The sequence below is a fragment of the Coenobita brevimanus genome, unplaced genomic scaffold, assembly GCF_032717465.1.
Source record: "Coenobita brevimanus isolate Jiangsu-jjx unplaced genomic scaffold, ASM3271746v2 jjx.HiC_scaffold_2664, whole genome shotgun sequence".
NCBI classification, from domain to species: domain Eukaryota; kingdom Metazoa; phylum Arthropoda; class Malacostraca; order Decapoda; family Coenobitidae; genus Coenobita; species Coenobita brevimanus.
Window position 1 is genome coordinate 407,897 of NW_027643614.1, and position 26,044 is coordinate 433,940.

Below are 26,044 nucleotides of genomic sequence, written 5' to 3' on the forward strand. Positions count from 1 at the left end.
TACTATACTTCATTTACATTAAGTAAGCTCGTATTTTCGTATTTTTGCAGCTTATTTCATGTATTTTAGTTAAAAGAAAAAAAATACTACGAGCCGGTGAATAAAACCCACACTTGTAGACGAAGAATATAATTACCAAACAGTTTCGGTGGACACTGCCACCATCTTCAGTGGTCAAGATAGTGAGAGGGAGTGACATACTGATTAAACAAGGGTTCCTTTTTATGCCTGTGTGTGTGTGAAAGGGTGGGGTAAAGGTGAGGTGGGGTGGGGTAGATTGTAAGCGGGGATTAACCTAAGGGGGATTTTGGGGGGGACATTACCGGACAGGTCAGGTGTAATTCCTATCTGACCTTACCTGTGTCATAGCAGGAAGGGACTACGACACAGGTAAGGTCAGATAGGAATTACACCTGACCTGTCCGGTAATGTCCCCCCCAAAATCCCCCTTGGGTTAATCCCCGCTTCCAATCTACCCCACCCCACCTCACCTTTACCCCACCCTTTCACACACACACAGGCATAAAAAGGAACCCTTGTAGAGTCAGTATGTCACTCCCTCTCACTATCTTGACCACTGAAGATGGTGGCAGTGTCCACCGAAACTGTTTGGTAATTATATTTTTCGTCTACAAGTGTGGGTTTTATTCACCGTCTTTGATTATCACGCAAGAGTGATTCATCCAGCCAATACTACGAGCTCTGTATCTTTTCATAGCCCTTCTTCGTGACTAGCATCGTATTCTAGTTATCAATAGTTACAACTGAGCATTCAAGTTGGAGGGATCACAACTTTAAGCAATTACAGTAAACAAACAAACAAAAAGCAAGTGTCGTCCTCTTGACCTCTCGTCTTCGCAGGAATGCAGCGGTGGCGCCATCTTGTGCGTGGAATGCGTGAAGTGCAGGCTCTTGAGTGGAAGGAGCACGGAGCCACGGGAGACTTAATAATATTCGCTAGTCAGCCAGTCTAGAAGCCTGGGACATTTGCCTGAAATAATAATAATAATAATAATAATAAGAGAAATAACAACAAAACCAGTCTTATACATAATTCAATATCTTAGTCACTCGAGCTGTCCATTCCGCCCCTTCAGTACGAGGACGCATTTCTGTAAGCTATTTTTTCTAACATGGGAGGTTCGATACGTTTGATTGAGCCTATCCATAAGACTCCTAAAGCTGAGTAAATGCCTCTGAAAGTTGCAAAACATAAAATATAAAACGTCTATATGATATAAAAACCTTTGTTCACCTCCGGGACTCGATCTGGGTCGGTTTTGGCAGGGTGGGGTAGGATTGGGTCGGTTTTGGCCGGGTGGGGTAGGATTGAGTTTTTTTGGGCAGGGTGGGGTAAGGTTGGGTCGGTTTTGGCATGGTGGGGTAGGGTTGGGTCGGTTTTGGCAGGGTGGGGTAGGACTGGGTCACTTTTGTCAGGGTGAGGTAGGATTGTGTCGGTTATGACAGAGTATAGGATAGGTTTTGGCAGCGTGGGTTAGGATTTGGTCGGTTTTGGCAGAGTGGGGTTTGATTGGGTCGGTTTTGGCAGGGTGGGGTTTGATTGGGTCGGTTTTGGCAGGGTGGGGTTTGATTGGGTCGGTTTTTGCAGGGTGAGGTAGGATTGGGTCGGTTTGGACAGGGTGTTAGGACTCCATATTATAATTACAAATCATAATACTGTAGTTCCGTCATATCCAACGCCTATTTCACTCAGTTATACTACACTGTCTCATCAGATTTGGGGCGATCTTCTCTACAATTTTTGTTCTTCTCCGCTTAGTTCAGTCCTTTAGTTCATTCATGACCCTTGGCTTTCCTTTTTATTTTTTTTTTTATGTGGTGGAGCGCAGGTGCACGAGGCTAGACCACCATTAGTCCAGAATATTTAAGGGTAGGCCACCAAGCTACGCCCTGGTAACGTCTACACGTCAAAACATCTGTCCACCTCTGGGACTTGAACCGCAGAGCTCTGGACGCAGAGCTCCCGGTCTGCGGATGTCACTTTTACACTTTGCTAGCTTCTGACGATATCCTACAGCTTCAGAAAACCCTCTTAGGATGACGGGACAGAATCATGTAACCCTTCAGACCAAGAACGATTTATTTACTTTGTCCTAGCTGACCGCACGATTTTATTCAACTTAGGAGATCCCCTGACAGAGAAGGGGTTGATGCTGGCCGTATTTAACCCCTCAAATTCAAAATTCCTCTCCAGAGCTGAAGAAAATCGTCTGGAGAAAGAATGAAGAAAACTGAAGAAAGTGTTAGAGTGAAAAATGAGTTAGATAAGATTGGTTTGGTTAGGGCAGGGTAGGGTTGGGTCGGTTATGCCAGGATGGGGTAGGGTTGGGTCGGTTTTGGCAGGGTGAGGTAGGACTGGGATAGTTTTTGCAGGGTGGGGTCGGACTTGGAAGGTTTTTGCAGGGTGGGGTAAGATTTGGGTCGGTTATGGCAGGGTGGGGTAAGGATGGGTCAGTCTTGGCAGGGTGGGGAAGGGACGGGTCGGTCTTGGCAGGGTGGGGTAGGAATGGGTCGGTCTTGGTAGGGTGGGGTAGGAATGGGTCGGTCTTCGTAGGGTGGGGTAAGATCGGGTCGGTTTTGGCAGGGTGGGGTAGGATTGGGTCGGTTTTGGCAGGGTGGGGTAGGGATGGGTCGGTTATGGTAGGGTTGAATAGAGGTGGGTCGATTTGGGCAGGCGAGGGTAAGCATGGGTAGGTTATGGTTGCGTTTGGGAGGGTAGGATAGGTTACGGCAGGGTAAGATAGGGCTGGGTGGTGGTGGACTGGGTAGGGTAGTGTAGGGCTGGGTAGGGTAGGGTAGGCTGAATCAGGGTAGTGTAGGGTACAGAAGAGAGGTGGGTATAACTGCCGTTTAGTTCCGTCATATCCAACGCCTATTTCACTCAGTTATACTACACTGTCTCATCAAATTTGGGGCGATCTTCTCTACGATTTTTGTTCTTCTCCGCTTAGTTCAGTCCTTTAGTTCATTCATGACCCTTGGCTTTCCCTTTTTTTTTTTTTTTTTTTTTTTTAGGTGGAGCGCAGAGGCACGAGGCTAGACCACCATTAGTCCAGAATATTAAAGGGTAGGCCACCAAGCTACGCCCTGGTAACGTCTACACGTCAAAACATCTGTCCACCTCTGGGACTTGAACCGCGGAGCGCTGGACGCAGAGCTCTCGGTTTGCGGATGTCACTTTTACTCTTTGCTAGCTTCTGACGATATCCTACAGCTTCAGAAAACCCTCTTAGGATGACGGGACAGAATCATTTAATCTTTCAAGCCGAGAACAACTTATTTACATTGTCCTAGCTGACCGCATGATTTTATTCAGCTTAGGAGATCCCCTGATAGAGATGGGGTTGATGATGGCAGTATTTAACCCTTCCAGTTCGAAATTTCTCTCTACTGTAGAGGTGAAGAAAATCATCCGAAGGTAGAGAGAAGAAAACAGGAAAAGTAATGTAGTGGTGAAAGGGCTGTACAGGGGAGGGTAGGTTAAAGTAGGGTAGAGTTGGGTCGGCAATGGCAGGGTAGGGTAGGGTAGGCTGAGGTAGGCTAGTGTAGGGTTGAGAAGAGTAGGGTAGGGTAAATTGAACTTAATAAGTATATACAATAAAATCTGGCGATACAACAACCAGGGTCATATGCCGCCGGACGACAACGAGAATAAAAGCACTCGAAAAGCTGAAATACACACACACACACACACACACACACACACACACACACACAAACAAAATACAATTCATAATTAAAACAAGAAAAACACTAAGAACACTAAAACCACTGTATACTAAATTTTACACGGTAGTGCAGCTGCCTACACCAAGCAAAGGTTTCCCCCTCCACCACAACAAGCATCCTCTCCAAGTACCAACAGAAGACTACAATCCCTCTCCTGCCCGGTGCTCAGAGAGGTAACGATGGCGCAATTCCCCAACAGTGGACACCATCAGCAAAAGCCGAAGAGTCAGGGGGACGAAGCATTCCACACAGAAAGTAGGGGGAGAGTCCTCCATTAAAAATCAATGAGAGAACCAGGAATGGCCCATTCGGAGCCAGCATAAAGCCGTCTCCCACCTGCATTCAGACCTCGGCAAATGAAGGGGCCCGTTTACCCACAAATATCACACATTTTGTTGGCCCCCACCGCATCCCACCTACTCTGCCAGTGGGAGCAAACAGTGAGTGGTTAGATGAATATCACTGAGCGAGGCAGGGGAGAGGTGAGGATGGGCGAGAGGCAGCAGCCTTTGCCAAAGCGTCAGCATGCTCATTGCCCACAATGGTACAAAACCACAAAGCAGTCCCTAGCAAGCACAGCCATTCTAAAACACTGTAGACAACAAAAGAGGATTGGACGGGAAAACACAAAATGGAGATCGGCAGAGTCGCTAAAAACCGTATAACAAACAGGAGGGAAGCTAAATATCAATTTGACTGCGAGTAAAATAGCAGTAAGTTCTGCGATAAAAGTAGATACGATGGGGGGAAGACTCCTACCACGAATGAAATCGGGAAATATAACACCCAAGCCTGTCCCCTCACGGGATTTCAATCCATCAGTACATACGAGAATCGAGACACTGTGAGAGGAAGCATGTTCTAAAAAAATAGCAAAGAGCCGCCTGTGAGGAAAGAAAGGCCCCTCTCTCAGGAAAGTAAACACACGGTTGCACCCCTGAGAGGAGCCAGGGAGCCATCCTTGGTACACGCACAGGACAAACAAGAAAGGTTGGAACATCCACATCCCCCATGGCAGCCTTCACCCTGTACCCAAACGGATGTGGATAGGGAGGATACGGCGAGGCAGACACTCCCTCCGGAACAGAGCCAACAAAATCTTCCTGAACTTTAGCAAAGACGGTGACACTAAGGACACTAGTTTGAGGCACTCCCTCCTCTTGAGGATATGAGGGAAACAAGGTGGCACCAATACGGAAAAATTCCATAATCAGTGAAGGCAACCTACCACGCAAACAAAGATGGTGACCTGCAATACCTGGCTTGTGAAACGGTAGGACAACAGCCCCCCACCAAGAAGCAGGAGTGGACGAATCTCTCCAAATTCTATTTATAAGACTCAGGAGGAAGGACACTGCTTCATCATCCAGGTACCTCAGCACTGCATGGGGAATATTATCGACTCCGGAGAAGTGTCATGACAGGGAAAGGGTAGACCAAAGTTTACAACAAGACAAAGGGATGTTGTAAGTCTCTCCGCCCCCAGAACGGATGTCCAACACCTTAATCTCCTCCACCTCCCTAAGCCTGGCAAAAACCGAAGAACGAGTATCCCTACAGGAGACCTCAGCGGTAGGATAGGGTAGGGAACGCTAGGGCAGGGTAGGCTGGGGTAGGGTAGTGTAGGGCAGAGAAAAGTAGGTTAGGATGGGTTGGTTTAGGCTAAAGTAGGACAGAATAGGAGAGGGGTAAAATGTGCCTAGTCCAGGAACGAAAAATATATCAGTTATCCATGTAACTAGCGTTTTCTATTTCGGTAGATTATTTTCTTGTCTGCCTAAAGTATCGTGATGTACGAACAATGAGATTAGATATCGAAACTGTAAGATGCGAATTAGTTACAAAGACGGTATTTTGTTTTGGCTAACGTTACATCGATACGTTCAGCTAAGAGCAACTCGGCAGAACTGAACAGTATATGACGTGCTAGATGAACGCTGTGACCGGAAAATAAATATATATGTATATATACTTCAGCATACAGTAAGCGATTTTATGTTAACTGAAGAGAAGCCACCACAGCTAATGGGTTAAGTTTACACACACACACACACACACACACACACACACACACACACACACACACACGTTGCGAAAAGTTTCACTGACGAAGTGGGTGGTTACTGTCCCCCTTGAGCAAGGGGACTGGTGTGTGCGTGTGTGGTCACAGCCTTGCCCTTAGATCGGACTATATGAGCTCTCAGCTCCCTTCCGGGAGGGTAGAAGCTGACGATCACGACCATCAAGTGATCCTGACCGACCCGGTGAATTACACACACACACACACACACACACACACACACCATTACTTGCAACTGGCTGGCCTATCATACAGCCATATCCTATATTCATGAAGTACAACACATCTTACATTTATGTCAATCAATCAGTTCCTGTGGCACCCTCGGGGATGCATAGGGCCTCGATGAACTCACACCATCACATCCTATCTTGTGCTAACCCCTCAAGATCTCCCCAACACTCATCTCCAGCTTCCCGTCTCATTGTCCTCACCCACGTCTCTTTTGGCCTTCCTCTACCTCTCCTACCAAGTGCCACCCACCCTGGTGTACCTCGAACTATTCCCTGTCTCCTATACACATGTCCTAGCCACTTCCATCGTGAGAACCTAACATATTCATCGACCGGCTGCACTCCCGTTATTTCTCTAATTCTACTATTTGGTATCCTTTCCCACCACTTAACTCCTAATATTCTTCTAAGTGCTTTGTTTTCAAACACCAAGAATTTATTTTCCATAGTCACTGTGCTGTACCAAGACTCGTGTCCATAAATTAAGATACTCCTAACCATTACCTTATAAAGTCTGATTTTTGTATGCAGAGAAAAATTGTTATTATTCCAAATATTTTTAAGCATTCCCTTTGCCTGATTAGCCTTCTTTAACCTTTCCTCGAATTCAAAGTTCAAAGAACCATCCTTGGCTAAATAAGTACCTAAATATTTAAACCTATCAACTTGCTTTACAACCATACCTCCAATTACACATTCCTGCGCATTTTCCATATTCATATTGATTATTTCAGTTTTTCCACAATTAATAACCAAACCCACCTTGCGACCTTCACTCACCAAACAGTCCAACACTCTCTGCATCTCTTCTGGCCCATCACAAATCAAAACTATATCATCTGCATGATCTAAATCCAAAAGTTTCCTGTTCTCTCCCCAAAGTATCCCTGCACCGGTTTCTGTTCCAACGCGTTTCATAATGTAATCAATGACCAATATAAATAGTAAAGGCGATAGAACACCACCTTGAATTACTCCGGACTTGACTTCAAACGAATCACTCAGACAACCATCAACCATCACTTTACAAAATGTGTCCTCATGCATGTTCATAATGACCCTCACAAACTCCTCTGGTATTCCATAATGTCTCATGATCTTCCCCATAGTCTCTCTCGAAACACTATCAAAAGCCTTTTCAAAATCAACAAAACAAAGACTTAACGGTACTCTCATTTCATTAACTTGCTGCATCAAATGCCTAACTATAAAGATCTGATCATTGCAACCACGTCCCTTTCTAAAACCAGCCTGTTCATCCCTCAGAATACCCTCAACCACCGGCTCCAACCTATTTAACAACACTCTACTGAAAACTTTCAAAGCTATCGGTGACAAAGAGATTCCCCTCCAATTGCCACATTCACTCAGGTCTCCCTTCTTCGGAACTTTAACAATTACACCATTCTTCCAAACTGATGGTAGTAACCCCGTCACCCATATCTTATTGAATAGCTTGGTCAAGATCATTATTAATCTATGCCCTCCACTTTAAACATTTCCGGAAATAAACCATCCTCCCCTGGTGCCTTATTATTCTTTAACTGTTTTACTGCTTTCTCCACTTCTGCAAGCCTCAACTCTCCTGTTTCTATATTTAAATCTTCCTGAGCAGACGGTATATCCTCTTCTGGTGGTATTGGTCTATTAAGAACTGTCTCAAAATGCTCTTTCCATCTATTTTTAATATCTCCATCTTTGGTCAATAAATTTCCTTCCCTGTCTCTAACTGGTATTTCCTTGCGTTTACCTGCATTACCACTCAGTTCTCTAATCGATTCATATGCTATTCTTTGACTCTGTCCATCATTTTTGTTTATTAAGATTTCAGTCTCTGCAACCTTTTCATCCACACATCTTCTTTTATCTCTCCTAGCTAACCTTCTTACTTCTGAATTCAAACTCCAGTACGCAGCTCTTGCTAATTCAATCTCTCGTTCATCAACGCATTGCATCTCACTCCTCAATTTAGCCTCACCTCTCTTTTTTATCATATCCCACGTTTCCTCTGATATCCATTTCTTTCTCCTGAATCTATGTCTCCTTCCAATCGTACATTCAGCAGTCTCATGCAAAACTTTGTTCACATCCTCCCACATCTCATCTACACTTCTCTCCCCCTCTTCCAACGTTTCCAACACCAAAAACCTATTTCTGCATTCTAATCTGAATTCCTCCTTTTCTTCTCCTTCCCTTCTAAGCTTAACAATATCGTATCTACCAACACCAGATTTTTCCTTCTTCTGATTTTTAAGTTTAAACCTTATTTTTGCAATGCTGAGTTGATGGTCACTACCAATATCCGCTCCCCGTTTAACATGAACATCTAGCAGAGAACTTCTATGCCTCCTACTGATAGCGATGTGATCAATCTGATTTTTATATTTTCCACATGGCGACACCCAAGTTGTCTTGTGTATATTGCAATGCTGAAAGAGTGTGCCCTCGATGACTAAGTCATTTGCTAGACAGAAGCTTTCAAACCTCACTCCGTTTTCACTCATCCTACTACCAACTCCCATCTTACCCATACATGCCTCAAATCCCTCATTTGAACAGCCCATTACTGCATTAAAGACTCCAACGCAGATCAAAACATCATGTCTAGGTACCCTTCCTACTCCTTCTTGCAACTTTTCATAAAATGTGTCTTTCCTTTCATCGAGTGCATCATTAGTAGGTGCATAACACACAAACAGACTGATGTTGCCATGATCTGATTTAAACCGTGCGTATAACAATCGCTCATCTATAGGATCCCACCCACATAAAGCCTTATTTGCCTTACAACCCAGCAACAATCCCACTCCCTGATAATGCATTCCGTCCTGTCGGCCAGATATCAATAAACGTATACCATCCTCCAAATCCAACTTATCGACTCCAGTTAATCTAGTTTCTGTCAAAGCACAAATATCAAGTCCGTAATTTTGAAAAACCTTCACTAACTCATCGATTTTACCGTCATGATTTAGCGTTCTCACATTCCAGTTACCAATTTTAATTGTATTTTTTGCATTAACAAAGGAATTAGATTGTAATTGAGGCAACCGTGAGATTCTTAGCACCCCCTGCCCATTTAAGGGCTGCACGGGACTGGGGGCCATTATTGTTCTTTCAGAGTCCATCAAGGTTTCTTTGGCTAACTTCCTGAACACCTCGCCATTGTGTTGCAGTCGCAGTAGGCAGCTAACTTGCCTGATTGCCCACACCCGAAAGACCCAGCTATGCTGTAGCCAGTCACGTGCCGGCATGCTTCCCAGCCATTTCACTCTCAAGGAGTTCCTCTGCCTGGATGTGAGAGGGATGTTTGTAGAGCAAGGAAGAGTGGCTGTGCGTGATAGAAATGAATGGAGAGAAATTGTGAATGAATAAATGATGACGCAGCCTTGGGGGGATATTCTCCTACATTTGTCTGATCAGCTGATCAGGCAGATGAGGGTAAAGGGATGGGTCTATTATGATGTGGCAGGTGTAAACCAGCTCTGCGGTAGGGCCTTGCTGTGGATGTCACTGATTGCACGGCGCAATTGTCCCTCGTGCGGTGAGGAATTGTCCCTTCTCCTCCTTGGGGCTAAGATGCGAATGACCGTGTTAGAGTGGATGAGTAAGTGTCGACCTGTCTCGGCTACCCCACTTTCCTTGGGGGAAGCATCCTGGGTATATATATATATATATATATGTGTGTGTGTGTATGTGTGTGTGTCTGCCCTAGTCAAAATGACCTGAGTAGGTAATTCCTTGGGGATTGGGAGCCATTCCTCACCTCACCTGTCCTCACTCCCTACATCCACCCCTCCCCTTCTTTCTCTCTCTCTCTCTCTCTCTCTCTCTCTCTCTATGTCTATTTGCCTCTCTCATATACAGTATATATATATATATATATAGATAGATAGATAGATATATATATATATAGATAGATAGATATATATATATATAGATAGATAGATATATAGATAGATAGATAGATATAGGTAGAAATAGACAAGTAGACGGATAGATAGTTTTGTGTGTGTGTGTGTGTTCTAATACAGTCTCCCCATTCCTCTTATTTTTTTTTACGTCATTATTATCCACACAAAAGAAACCTACTGTAACTTATAAAAGATACTGTACCCACACAGTGAAATTGTCGGAAGTGCCATAATAGAACGAATTAAGTCCGACCAGAATCGTATTCTTCCATATGAATAGTTATCGACACAGTGAAATCAAGACCTACTGTAACGACATCTTACACTGAGATGGTTATATCGTGAACATGGGCCTCGTCTAGTTCCTATGTTGGTATGTAAACCCAAATGCTTAACATCTATCTATCTATCTATAGCCCGATGCCCTAATCCCACAAAGGGTGGCCACAGAGAAAACGCCTCCAAGTCGCTCTGTCATCCATTTGACTATCCACCTCCCAACTCACCCCCCCCCCTCCCTCATATACCTCTCAACTCCATCCCTCCACCTCATCCTCGGTCTACTCCTCCCTCTCCCTCCCTCCACCACACCTACATACACCCTCTTAGTCTTTCTTTCTCCATACTCTTCACATGTCCAAACCACCTCAGTGCATTTCTCCTAATCTTCTCAATCACATTCACATCCACCCCACAACGTTCCTTCACTTCTTCATTCGTCAACCTGTCCCTCCACGTCACTCCACATGCTCCTCTCAAGTAACTCATTTCCACTGCTCTCACTTTTGACTTGTTCCCCTCTTGCAAGGTCCACGCCTCGCTTTCATACGTCAGGGTAAGGATCACAATACTATCATGCAGTGACTTCTTAACTTCCATACTCACCTCCCTATTTCTCATCATTGTTTTCAGTGTAAAAACAACCTTCCTTCCCTGCTGTACCCTTTCACGCACTTCATCCCCCAAAGTTCCATCCTTACTCATCACACTACCCAAGTACTTGAATGCACTCACATTCTCCATACCCTCACCAACTAACCTCACTGCACACTCTGTGACTTCATTCCTCTCGAATACCGTAACTTTACTTTTGTTTACATTAACTTTCAGATTCCTCCTCCTACACACTGTCCCAAATTCATTCACCAAACCTTGCAACTCTCATTCATCTTCACTCAACAATACTGTATCATCAGCAAACAGCAACACCGGAAGCTTCCAAATGCTTAACATAATGTCTGAATTAATGGCATATCTGTCACACTGATCAGAATTAAGACGTACTGTAACGATATCTTATACATGTACTTTATGGGTTTTAACCAGGACAACACGACTCTCATCTAGTTCCTATGTTGATATATAAACCCAAATATCTAAGTATGTATGGACGAACTAATGGCATACTCATCATATTTATCAGAATTAACTTATTATAAATCAATTACTTACTTACTAGGTACTGTGCTATATAATGAAGTAGTTTTCTCAATATTCATTGTACTCACCAAAGATCCTGAGATGGGTGAAAACAGAGGAGGACGGTACACACTGTCCCTGCAAGGAAAATGGAATGATTAGTATAACTGCACATTATATGGCTACATAAAACTAATATTATAAATGTGGATTTCTCTCAGAATAAGGCATAAAAAATTGTCATTCCACTTTGCGAATATCTCTGCACGTACATGTTATCTCATGCATGGTGTACACTAACATTTTTTTTTATATATATGCTTGCCTGGTGCACGTGTGAGTGAATGTGTGAATATTTTATGTATACATGTGTGTGTGTGTGTGTGTGTGTGTGTGTGTGAGCGCATGTGTTTGCTTCGTGTTCCATGTGTTTTCTGTATCTGGTGCCCCATTATTCGTCTGTTTTATATATTTTGTTTGTGCTTTGTGTTACTGCAGCTTTATATGCTTGTATGTTTCGTGTTTCGTGTGACTAAAAGTGAACTGCTTAAGAACAGTTCCTTTGATAGATACGATTGCTTCTTCCAGAATACAGCAAATGTTTTCAGTTTATTTCGCTCTGTGGACGATTGTATAAGAGCGTCGTGGAAAATACTGGAATCAGAAAAACTGCAGTAGATACAGCCTTGTTTACCAGATATCCTGCCCAAGTTTCATTAGCAGATACGTTGCCCAAGTTGAATAAAATCGTCTGAAGTAAGAATAAGCTTGAAGAGACGTTGCTGTACTGAAAGTCATTGGATATGCCTTGTTTTATGTCTTTTCGTATGTGGCTGCGAGATAACAGACTCAGGTTCCGTCTTTTATGGCAAGCGTTAATAGATATCTCAGTGCTTTCTTTAATATGGATGTTAATATATCACTGGAGTATTTCTAAAGCTTTCCGCCTCCTCTCAAGTAAACATGTTTACTGTGCATTACACTCTCCCAATTGGTAGCATAACTGGTGTGTTAACAGATCCCCATCTATCAGGCAAGGGTGTTTACTCGTCTCTGTTACATGGGTGTCTATTACACACCTCCTATTGGTAATCTATTGATGGTATGTTTTTCAAAGCCTCCCACCTGTCTCTCGTGCAACGGTGTTTATTATCTATTACACTCCTCTTATTAGTGATGTGTCAAGAGCATGTTTTTAGATTCCGACCACCCTCGTGCAAGGCTTTTTACTGATGATTACACGGAAGTGAAGCTTGGACATTGTTGGAAGGACACAAGTCAAGAGTGAGTGCAGTGGAAATGAGTTATTTAAGAGGAGCCTGTGGAGTCACGTGGAGAGACAGGCTGACGAATGAAGATATAAAGGAGCGTTGTGGTCTTGATGTGGATGTGATAGGAAGCGTTATGAGGAACACACTGAGGTGGTCTGGCTATGTGGAGAGGATGGAGGGTGAAAGACTGACGAAGAGAGTGTATGTGAGTGAGGTGGAGGGGGGAAGAGGGAGAGGGAGGCCAAGGATGAGATGGAGTGATGGGGTGGAGAGGTATATGAGAGAGGGGAGGTGTCAGTTGGGAGCAGGGCAGTGAAATGGCGGGGGACAGGGCGACTTAGAGGCGATTTGTTTGTGGCCACCCCAAACGGGATTGAGGCGTCTGGCAATAGATAGATAGACAGACATACACCATATTGGGAGTCGTACACGTCCTCTCTGATTATACGATGACAACTCTCTCAAATCATGCATGGTCTTCTCATAGCCTTCATCAGCCTCTGAACCACGTAGTCTCGTCTGCTTATACTTGCACTTCTCATAGTCCTAATCAGACCTCAGAGCTACCTATCCAAGCCGTATATTACTGTTATCCTGTGTTCTTTTTATCGTTCTTCTTTTTTTCACTTTTTCTGGCCCCATTCATGCCTTTCTGCGTTTTGTTTCAATCTTTTGCTCTCTTTATCTCATACTCTGATCTTTTTGCTTTTACTCTCTGCTTTTTATCTCTTATCCCACCTCTTTTTCTCTCGTATTCCTGCCACGGTCCGCCAGTTACAATATTTCACGGTTTATGATGCAGATACGAGGCTGTAAGTAATGACCAGGCAAGATGATATATTGAAGCCGTTGCGAATCAAACAGACATATATGGTAAAAGGTCAGACACAGACTTACACATGCACTTCTAAAATGAACTGGAGTAAAGATATATATATATAGAGAGAGAGAGAGAGAGAGAGACAAACAGAGAGTATAAATTTTTCTTTACAGAACACAACTCACACACCGTAAACACACACAGACACAGACACAGACACACAGAGATACACACACACATAGACAGACACACACACACCATCTTCTACTTGTACACAGAACCGGCGAAACTTGGACTGTTACACCCGTAGACTCTCAGAGAGCATAATTTCTTATATAGCGATTTTATGGGCGACCGAAAGTTAGGTTAGGTCACTTTGGGCAGGGTTTGGTCTGATTAGATAATTTTTGGTTGGGTTGGGTTCAGATCGACTAGATATAGACGGATTAGGTTAGATTGCTTTAGAATACGTCGGTTTTGATATATTTTGGGTCGGGTTCTATTGGGTTGGGTTAGGCTGGGTTAGGTTCGGTTGGATTTGGTCATTTGAGGCTTAAGTGGGTTTCGTTAGGTCGGGTATGGTATGGTTAAGTGAGACTGGGTAGGATTAGGCAGGGTTAGATGCGGTCAGGCTGCGTCAGAATTAGTTAGTTTAGGTATGGGGAGGTTACGTGAGATAGTAAGATTCAATACAGTTAGACTGGGTTAGGTGAGGTTAAGTTAGATTAGTTTGGGTTATTTTAGGTTGAATTAGGTCACTCGAGGTTAGGCCAGGTTCAGTTCCAGCAAATATGGATAGGTTAGGCGCAACTGGCCTAAAATAAGATTCAGAAAACGTTATAAACACAACCCCCTCCTCCCATCTGATTCTGTGACCTACGTTTTGGCTTCAGTCTTTCTCTCCCTATTTCACTCTCTCGTAAAAGTCTTGGTCCCTGTCGAAACGCCTAAATTTACTGCATTGTAAAAGTGGTTTATGCATTGCGGTCTTTTGTTGGTCGGTCCTTCCAAAGCCAAGTATCGCACGAGGTGGACGTGGTTTTGTGTGTGTGTGTGTGTGTGTGTGTGTGTGTGTGTGTGTGTGTGTGTGTGTGTGTGTGTTCATGTGCGTGTGCGCTTGAAGCTGTGTGTACTTGAGTAATGCCCACATGCACACACAAAGGCCAGGACAGTCGTGTGTGTGTGTGTGTGTGTGTGTGTGTATGTGTGTGTGTGTGTGTGTGTGTGTGTGTGTGTGTGTGCAAACGTGTGTACTTGGCTGATATCCACATGCATACACACAAAGGCCAGGACACACAGAGTAGTTGTTTGTGTGTGTGGGTTTATGAATAGACTACACTTACACTTAGGCCAGGACAGACATAGGGTAGTGTGTGTGTGTGCGTATGTGTTTGTATATGTTAACAGAATACACATACAGAGTACCATGTGTGTGAACAGAATATGTAGAGTAGCATGTGTGTGTGTACGTGTGAATAGAATACACATGTAGACGTCACTGACACCCTCTAATTCTTTCAGCCAGGATTGGAGACGTAGCGTGTATATGTCAGGACTCCATATTATAATTACAAATCATAATAGATAGCATGATGGATAGATAGATAGACAGATAGACAGATGGATAGAAGCAGCAAGTACGTGTGGACATTCAAGTGCATATACATACATACCAGTTCTCACAAACCACTTACTAAAGTCAGTCAATAATATCTTTACAAACACTCCCGACGCAGTGCCAAGCGACATAGGTTTCATAGCACCCCCTTTTTTTTTTTTTTTAGGGATTTATGTGTATTAAACCTTAAGGATTCTTTAGTATGTTGCGTTTATTGTTTTGATATAGACACAATTTCCATCAGTAACCTTCAGAATGACACCAAGGTGCAATGTACAAAAAAATTCGCTATGGAAAACGTGTTAGGAAATCTCAAGAGTCACATATAATATGGGCCAAAACCTTATGACATCTAACCTTCAATCCGATGACCTAACAGTAATGAGGGGGAAGTGAAGACTAAAGCTCACCCTTTCAAGTAGGAAAGTCTGCTTCCTAAATGAATAAAATTGCTTGTCGGTATCCACACAATAATGAACCCCTTCAATACGATGTCTACTAGATTTAATTATTGCAACTACCAGGAGATTTTATTCAACTTATGACATCTCAAAACTCTTCACCTTAAGTGGAACTGCTGAGACAGACAAAGAAAGAGACAGACAGAAGCAGAGACTAACAGAGAGACAGAGGCACAGGCAGAGGAAGATTTAGAGAGAGAGAGATTGGATCAGTTACAACGACAGGGAAAACTGAGGAGAGGAAATCAGGTAAGGAGAAGGGTAGAAAGACCGAGAGAGAGACTGAGACAGAGAGAAGGAGGCAGAGACAGAGAACATGATGCAGAGGTGAGTGCATGCAACTGAATGAGGTAAACGTGAGAGGATGCGGGGTTTGGAAGTGGACGAAATGGAACGATTCTTTCAGTCCAAAATGGAAGAGGCTGAAAGAGTGCGCACATATTCATTCACGCAAACACTGATACAAGCACTGATCAGCACATGCACGCACACTAATACACGCAGGCACTAATAAGCACTGATACACACAGGCACTGATACACTATCTATCCATCTATATACCTAGGCTGCTTCCCCCAAGGAAAGGGAGGTAGCCGAGACAGGACGACACACTCCCCATTTACTCATCCATTCAAACACGTTCATTCGCATCTTAGCCCCAAAGGGGAGAATGGACAGATCCTCACCGCACCACACAGCACAAGGGTCAACTGCGCAATTCAATCAGTGACATCCGCAGCAGGGCCCGACAGCAGAGCTGCTTTACCCCTGCCACATCATAACAGACTCATCCCCTTAACCGCACCTGACCTAAAATAGCTGATCAGACCAAATGGGGGAGAATATCCCCTCAGGGCTGCATCATCACTTATTCATTCACAATTTCTCTCCACCCATTTCTGTCATGCACAGCCACACTTCCTTGCTCAACAGACGTCCCTCTTGCATCTAGCGCTCTCTTCACACTGTCCATCCATCCTATTTGTGGTCTTCCTCTCAGCCTTACACCTCTCACATCAGATCTAGTTATCTTTTTCACCAATCGCTCATTATCCATTCTCTCCATATGCCCAAACCATCGCAACACCCTCTAATCAACTCTACCAGCCATCTCCCGAACAACTCCAGTTCTCCTTCGCACTTCATCATTCCGCACTCGATCCATACGCGTCACTCCACACATACTCCTCAGACACCTCATCTCCATTACATTCAAACTTTTCCTCTCTGCTACACCCATATTCCATGTTTCAGCCCCATACAATGCAGTCGGTACCACAACACCCTCATACAGCCTTCTCTTTACATCCATTCTAAGCAAACGACATCTAAACACTTTTTTCATTCCTCCCAGCACCTTTCCTACTTCATTTATTCTAAACTTCACTTCTGCATCAATTCTTCCATCCACAGAAACATGTGACCCTAGATATTTAAAACACTCTACCTCCTCAAGCAACTCCCCATTCAAAACTATATTCATCCCCCTACCATCTACCAACCTCGTACACTTCATCACTTTACTCTTTTTCCCATTTACTTTCAATTTCCTCCTTTCACACACCCTTCCAAACTCCTCTACCAACTGTCTCAATCTCTCCTTTGAATCAGCCACCAGTGCAGTATCATCTGCAAACAGCAGCTGCTTCAGATTCCACTCTCCACCATCAACATTCACCAGACTCAGACCTCCACCTAAAACTCTTGCATTCACCTCCCTTACAACACCATCCATGTAAATATTAAACGACCAAGGCAACATCACACATCACTGTTGCAGCCCCACTCTCACAGGAAACCAATCACTCACAGCATTTCCCACTCTTACGCTCTACTATTTACATAAAAACTTTTCACCCCTTTTAGTAACCTACCATCAAGTCCATACAATCTTAAAACAGTCCACAAAGCCTCCCTATCAATTCTATCATACGCTTTCTCTAAATCCATAAATGCCCAAAACACATCCTTACCTTTCGCTAAATACTTTTCACACACTTGTCTCACAGCAAACACCTCATCAACGCATCCCCTCCCTCTCCTAAAGCCACACTGCTCATCACCAATCACTCCCTCTGTACCCTCTCTAACTCTCATAATTAACACTATACCATACACCTTACCTACAACACTCAACAGACTTATACCCCTAAAGCTAGTACATTCATACTTATCACCCTTGCCTTTATACAACGGGACCACACAAGCACTTGCCCAGTCAATTGGCACCATACCTTTCTCAAAGCACACATTCAACAATCTTACTAACCAGTCAACAGTAGTCACTCCACCACCCTTCAGGCTTGAGATTTTATTACGTCTTGTGGTATTATTCTTACAAAGCTCAGGGCCTCATAGTGCCAGGGATTGATTCCTGGCACTGCAGCATCCTATCCTATCTTCATCAGCATCATCATCATCATCATTGTCGCTGTTGTCAATGAGCAAGTAATATGAGTACCTAGATTAAGTTAACTGGCACTGTATACTCTAGTGGTGGAAAGATCTACTTAGCCTACTGAGCCTGGCACTGCCACTAATCCTAATTATCATCATTAGGCATTATCATTACCTCTCATCATTAGGCATTATCATTATCAACAGCTCTGCCTCCTTTTCCCACCCAAGGATGGGGTGAGGAATTCTCAATTAAAATTTCATAAGTAAGGGAGCAACTGTAATACTCTGTACATCTCAACTTGGCTAAGAGTGATTAAAAAACGATGCAAAGTCACAGTTTTGCCATCCTTGTCTTACTCTGCTTCAGGGCTTTGGGGATTGGGCTGCAAATGACACAAATCTTTGCCAAGTCAAGGTGGACAAACCAAAAATTTTCTAACTCACTTTTCAGAAGGGCGGTAATAGCCGTAGTTGTAGTGGTAGGTGTAGTAGTAGCAGTAGATAAGATTTGAAGACAGATGGCCTAGGGTAACCTCTTCTGACCAGTTAATTTCCCCACAGGTTAAAGGCCACTGTGTTACAAGGAGCCTGCAGCACCAACCCCAATGTAGCATTGTTGCCCATCGCAGCATCGACATCAATCGCAGCATCACTAACCCCATCGCAGCATCACTAACCCCGTCGGCAGTGGTAACACCAACACAGCAACAACGGAAACATCAACACGAGTTTCACAGGCAGCCCCTGAAAATGTGGCAGGTTTTAAGGAGATAATCTCAGCTCTGTTGATAATTTAACTCTTTGTCTGTGGAGGTGTTCAATACAGATCTTAGTTAACTCTTAATGTATTGGTGCTGGAGTGGCACTACTAGGATGAAAGGGGGGAGATTGCCTTCCCTATCCCCCAACAGGAGAAAGGTGCACTACAGAAGGGTAACTCAGCCTGCCATCCACTGAATTCATATTCTGATGGGCCTGGGGTTGCAACTACTACAGCTACTTGTACACGAGAACAAATATGAACAAATCCATTTTACATCATTTGTCTGGCTCAATTCCCTGGTAATAGTCCCTCATGTACGGTACGGTACTTCCTTATTCCCAGAAAGGAAGATTGTGGACTGCAGCAGAACATGACAATCCTATGGTTCTGCATTATTTACATAATTCTTAATGACTAGTATTATTCTTGTGTTAATCTTTTGTTACTACTCAAGACTGAATATGAAAAGATAGCAGTTTAGATAAATAGATAGTAGGAAACGGGGTTGTAGACACACTTAATTTCTTCAAAGAGAGGGCTGTCTCCTAATATGAATAAAACAGTCTGGTGGTAGCAAGTATAAACTATATGACAGCAGAAGGCCCCGTACTACAGGTCCCTTTGGCAAAATAAAAGATGTCACAGCCAAAAGAAAAGAAAAAATCCTGCACTTTTCCCCCCATGTAAGATGAGGTACTTTAACTGGTTATAATAATAATAATAATAATAATGATAATAAATCCTCCATCATCCAATCCTACATCGGCCAATGAGGCAAGTTGATCCTAACATTTAAAATGAGAGTGACCAGCCTCACTCATCCCTGAATGGCATTACGTGAGCAATGAACTCCAACCACCCCTTGGATATAAACCTTCACCAGCTCAATCCAACTGGAACATCACAATTACCCACTAAGTCACCAGGCACAAAAATTTGGTTATATGATTACCATGTTCTGGTGTCAACATCTTTTTCCCTATGAAGTTGTAGTATCACACATTGTACATAATAATTTTTAGAGCTGTTTAGTCATAATTAACAGTGTGTAATGAAGTGTGAATGATGAACAACCAAATATCATTTCGCTGTTAGCTGTGGTATAGAAAGAAGGTGGATGGCAGACCATAAGGGCCACCCTGTTTCAATTATAAAATGAAGGTTAGGAGAAGTGAAAAGATATCTGAATAGTGCGTAAGTGTAAAGTCCTGGGGAACCATCTATTATGTTGGTATATGTGAATGTACTTAATACCATTATATAGAGGTGTATAATGTGCTAGTAGAGTTGTCATTTATCTCTACTTTTTGCATAAGCCCAGAGTATATGTAAATGCTCGGCACCTCACTTTTTAGCTGACCTCAGCACCGCACTCTAGTCGGCTCGGAAAGCGTTCAGCGTCAGAAGCCGTTTTATAGTTATAAAGGGAGGTGGTATCACTCTTACATAGCTCTCGGGTCGCAGTTATATTATTCTGTACCCAATAAAGAGAGATTTAATCTGCTCATTTCTGTCACCTTACGCTACCACTTAATAACAGACCAGCTTCCACCTTCTAGTGGCAGAGGACCTTTGGTGGGAAGTGTCGGGCAATGACGGCGAGTAGCTGACGTGTACTACAGACAGTGTCGTTGATCCAACACGGTGGTCTAGTTATACTAAAACAGCAGAACACATAATATTTATTGGTGCTAGTGGTGGCACGATATTTAGTGCTAGCCGTGTACCGATACAACCATCCAGCACGGTAAATGTTTCCCTGGTGTACAGGAAACCATTTGGCTTGTCACTCAGTGTAGAGTCACCCACAGGCAGAAGGAAGGGGAAAGAATGAAGGAAAGGAAGACAGAAGAGGGGGTGTAAAATCACCTGTAAGCAGAAGGATGAGGAAAGAATTAAGGAAAGAAAGAGAGAAGAGGATGGAAGGAAAGAAGGATGGAGGAGAGGAAAGGGCAGACCTCCGAGAGCAGCTCTACATCAAGTGAGTGGATGGTGAGTGCTCACACCTACCACAAATAATAATAAAAGTAATAATAATAAGTACTTTAATAACCCTGTATCCTGCCATTTCACTGATCCCCCCCCTCTCATACAATTCTCCATTCCTACCTTATCCTCAGTCTCCCCTTCCTTCTCCCTCAACTCCCGATTCCAAATGAGGAGGATGGTGGACCATAGGAGAAAGGGAACTTCTGGTTTCCTGTCCAGGCAGCTGGCTGGTATTTATGTGGCAGCTGGTTGGTATTAATTTGGCTTTCTTCTCCCCCCCCTGCTCCCTCTCTGTAGGCGGTTTCCATGGCTCAGTCAACTCACACACCTGAAAATATACTATACATTAGTTCTTTCCTTTCAAACCTTGATTAACAAAAGTAGCTTGTTGGCAGCAAGAATATTATCATCTGGAGACAACATGAGTTAAATAACTTGTCAATACCAAATGCATGATGTTTTTAATAATAATTCATCCATCCATCCATCATCCAATCCTACATTGCCCCATGTGGAGCATAGAAGCCCGGGGCTAGGTAATTGGTCCCGACAATTATGATGAGAGTGACCAGCCTCACTCATCCCTGAGTGGCATTACATAAGCAATCAACCCCAACCACCCCTTGGATATAAACCTTCACTGGCTCAATCCAATTGGAACATCACAATTACCCACTAAGTCACTAGGCGCCAAAATTTGGTTATATGGTTACAACCCATCATAGTCAATGGTTTCCTGGTGCACAGGAAACCATTTGACTTGTCACTCAGTGTAGTCACCCACAGGCTGAAGGAAGGGGAAAGAATGAAGGAAAGAAAGACAGAAGAGGGAATGTAAAGTCACCCGTAGGCAGAAGGACAAGGAAAGAATGAAGGAAACAAAGACAGAAGAGAATAGAAGGAAAGAAGGATGGAGGAGAGGAAAGGGCAGACACCCGAGAACAGCGCTACATTGAGTGAGTGGATGTTGAGTGCCCCCACCTACCACAAATAATAATAATAGTAATAATAATAACTACTTTAAGAATAACGAGAACTACTCTAAGTCTCAATGGCATGCCTAATGGGCCACATCCCCACACATCATTCAAGCCCCTGAAATCCTGATACCACAACACAGGCATAACTATCCACACACAGGAGGAGGCCGTAGCACGGGCTGAACAGGGTAGTACTCCCGAGGGGAATGGGATTGCTGGTGATAGGGAGAGCTGGAGCTCCTGTTTCACTAGCTGTCTAACCATCCCCCTTTGCTGACCTTTTCAGTGTGACAGTAACGTGGAGAGTAGACCAGCATACTCTCCCAAACATTTCCTCTAACTATCTATGCACTACACCACATGCACTTTACATTTCACACAACGTATCCCACTACGTTACAGGGGTTGGCGCCAGCAAGGGCATGCGGCCAGAAAACTTCGTCCCCGTTACCTAGTGGTGGACTTCTGGGAGGAGGTGTGGCAGGGGTTCCGCCGGCATAGATTATGGGTCCAGGGCGAGATGGGGCTCGGGCCTGTGCTAGAGGGTACAGGGCATTGCGGTTCCCAGGCTGCCACTTACGCCCAATAGAGAGGGGCCCGAACCTGGGAGTAGCGCCCCAGGAGGCTGCCCTATCAGTGGGTGTATAATGGCGGGATAGTTGCAGTGCCAAGACGCGCTTGGAGGGTGTCCCTGCAGCTGTCCTGGCAGGGTGCCCGAGGCCACTACCACAGCCACTGGTAAGCTGGTGGGCTAGGGGTCCCAGATCCATTGCCTGGACCTGGGACTGTGCAGTGAGTGGGACCTGTGCTGTGTCTGTCCCCCTTTATTAATAATGAAGATGACAAAACAAAATAAGTTTCAAAGCAAGCCTGAGGACAGTAAATCATCCATGGGGATGAGGGTGGGTTCATGGAATGTGGGAAGTTTGAGGGGAAGAGCAGGGGAAGTCGTTGAGGCATTCAGTAGGAGGTGGGTGGATGTGGCGTGTTGGCAGGAAGTTCGGTACAGGGGTGGATCAGCCAGAAAGATTGTTGGGAAGGACTGTTGCTATAAGTTGTTTTGGCAGGGGGGGACAGATGGATATGGAGGTGTTGGTGTGATGGTTGCGGAGAAATGAGTGGAATATGTTATGAATGTTTTGAGAGTAAGCGATAGGATATTGGTAGTGAAAATTCTGTTGGGAAGAAAGATAGCTGTGATTATATCGGCATATGCTCCACAGGCAGGATTGGATGAATCAGAGAAAGATAGATTTTGGGATGATTTAATACGTGTAGTGGGTGGTATGCGGGATGATGAGATAGTGATTTTGGGAGGGGACTTAAATGGTCATGTAGGTGAAGCAGCACAAGGTTATGAAGGAGTGCATGGGGGATGTGCGTATGGTATAAGGAATGCAGAAAGGGAAAGGATACTCGAGTTTGGGGAGGCAACGGACATGATTGTGTGCAACACATATTTTAGGAAAAGAGACAGTAGGTTAATTACGTATGAGTCTGGGGGAAATAGCAGTCAGATAGATTATTTTCTGGTTAGGAGGGCTGATAGGAGGTTAATGAGGGATGTTAAAGTTATAGGAAGTGAGGAGTGTGTGCAGCAGCACAAACTGTTGATTTGTGATATGGTGCTTAAAGAACAAGTGATGAAAAAGAGGACTTATGTACCTAGGAGGAAAATATGGAAGCTGAAAAACCAAGTAGTAAGGGATGCCTTCTATAGCGAGTTGAGGAGAGTGGTGGCTGAACAGGGAGCTGTAGACAGAGGCGTTAATAAACAGTACAGAGCCCTCAAGAAATAGTTCTTGAGAGTTACTGATGTAACATGCGGCTGGACAAGAGGACCACCAAGACATAAAGTAACTTGGTGGTGGGATGAGGGTGTAGAAGCTGCAATTAAGGAGAAAAGAAGGCTTTTCCGGGAATGGAAGAAGGGTGGTAGCAAAGAGGAATATTTGGCTGCCAAGCGTAGGGCTAGGAGAGAGGTATACAGGACAAAGTCTGAGTCACACAGACAATTACTTGATAACCTAAATCATGGGGAAAGGAAAAATATATTTAGGGTGGCAGGTCAGGTGAAGAGAGATAATCGGGATATCATAGGTGAGCAGTGTGTGAAGAATGATGAAGGAAAGGTAGTGGTGAACAGTGAGGATATTAAAGATGCATGGAGAGAGCATTATAACCTGTTGTTGAATGAGGAGTTTGACTGGGACAGGGAGGTTTGGAGCCTGGATCTTGGCCTTTCATTGATACTGCTACTGTGAGTGAGGCAATAGGCAGGATGAGGGTGGGGAAGGCAGCAGGTGTGTCTGGGTTGACTGCCGAAATGTTGAAGGCCTCACGCGATATAGGGGTGAGTCTAGTCACTGACCTGATAAATAGGATTATTTATGAGTGTGTTGTCCCAGATTATTGGCTGAAGTGTGTAATTGTAAATGTGTATAAAGGGAAGGGTGATGCCCTGGAAAGAGGAAATTACAGAGGTATAAAGCTTTTAGATCAGATAATGAAGGTAATGGAGAGAGTTTTAGAAGGTATGATTAGAGAAAGAGTGAATATTGATGAGATGCAGTTTGGGTTTATGCCAGGTAGGGGGACCACTGATGCCATATTCTTTGTTCGACAGCTTCAGGAAAAATATACATTGGTAGGAGAAGGGATCTTTATTTCGTTTTTGTTGATTTGGAAAAGGCCTTCGACAGAGTCCCTAGAGAGGTGGTGAAGTGGGCAATGAGAAAGCTTGGCTTCGAGGAGTGGCTGGTTAGGGTGGTTATGGCCATGTATGTGGGTGCTCACACCCAGGTGAGAGTGAATGGAGATTTGAGTGATGAGTTTTCCGTGAATGTTGGTGTGCATCAGGGGTCAGTCTTGAGTCCCATGTTGCTTATCATGGTACTTGAAGCCCTTTCACGTGACTTTAGAAATGGACTACCGTGGGAGTTGTTGTATGCTGATGATTTGGTGTTGATTGCAGAGAATGAAAGGGAGGCGGAGGAAAGGTTTAGGAAGTGGAGAGATAGTATGGGGCAAAAGGGTTTAAGGGTAAATGCAGATAAAACAAAAGTGATGATATCTAGGGTTGGTGGCGGTACTGTCAAAGACGAGGGAGAGTGGCCATGTGCAGTTTGCCATAAGGGCGTGGGGAAGTAATTCCATCTTGTGCGGTGTGTGTGATAAATGGGTGCATAAGAGATGTAGTGGTATCAGAGGTAGACTGCGAGATAATGCTGATTTTATGTGTACGGCGTGCAGGGGTGAGCAAGTGGAGATTGTTAGACGTGAAATGATTGAACTTGCCGGTGAATCTCTTGAGTGTGTGGAAGAGTTTTGTTATTTGGGAGACATGTTGTGTGCTGGAGGTGAGGCTGGAGCTAGCTCTGTGGCTAGGGTGAGAAGTGGTTGGAAGAAGTTCAGGGAGCTCTTGCCTCTCCTGACATTGAGAGGGCTCTCCCTACGTGCTAAGGGGTCTTTGTATGCAGCATGTGTTAGGAGTGTAATGCTGTATGGCAGTGAGACCTGGGCAGTGAAGGAGGAAGACATTCGCCGGCTCAGACATACAGAAATGACAATGATTAGGTGGATTTGCAGTGCATCCCTGCGTCCAAGGCCTGGAGGGGCTGGGTTTACAATGGAAGAGTTGAGAGGTAGGATGGGACTGGAGTGAATTGGTGTTGTGATGAGGAGAGGTAGCTTGAGGTGGTTTGGACATGTGGAGAGGATGGGGGATGATAATTGGGTGAGGAAGGTGAGAAGTGTTAATATTAGGGGTGGGGTTATGAGGGGTAGACCGAGAAAGACATGGGACGAGGTCATGAAGTGTGACCTTAGGGTTAAGGGACTGAACAGGGAGGCTGCAATGGATCATGCAGTGTGGAGAGCCTCCATTAGGTGACCAAGGTCGACACATGCAAGCATGTTGGAGCCTTTAAAAACGAAAACGAAAACGAAACACATCCATTTCATAAAACCCATCCAATAATCCATCCAACTTTTCAAGTTAAATAAGTGCTGTCAACCCTCATCATGTACTCCCCATACAAATGTCATCCAATCATCATCTATCTGCTCAGAAAAAAATCAAACACACACCAAAATGAGATACTGGTCTCTGGTTTGAATAAATCTACACTACCTGTCTACCTATAGCAGGACACCTCAATCCTGTAAGGGGTGGCCACAAACAAATTGCCTCCAAGTCACCCTGTCTCCTGCCATTTCACTGATCCCCCCCTCTCATATACCTCTCCATTCCTACCTTATCCTCAGTCTCCCCTTCCTTCTCCCTCAACTCCCTATGCCAAATGAGGAGGATGGTGGACCGTAGGAGAAAGGAAACTTCTGGTTTC

General features: G+C 44.2%; 1 long non-coding RNA gene across 1 annotated transcript; it reads right to left on the reverse strand.

The window, feature by feature from the left end:
• Positions 1 to 633: 633 nt before the first annotated feature.
• LOC145389970 (uncharacterized) lies at positions 634 to 26,044 on the reverse strand. The gene is made up of 4 exons (XR_013895552.1): positions 25,954 to 26,044; positions 18,411 to 18,710; positions 11,486 to 11,534; positions 634 to 991 (listed from the first exon to the last, which is right to left on the reverse strand). It is a non-coding gene; the product is annotated as an uncharacterized LOC145389970 (long non-coding RNA).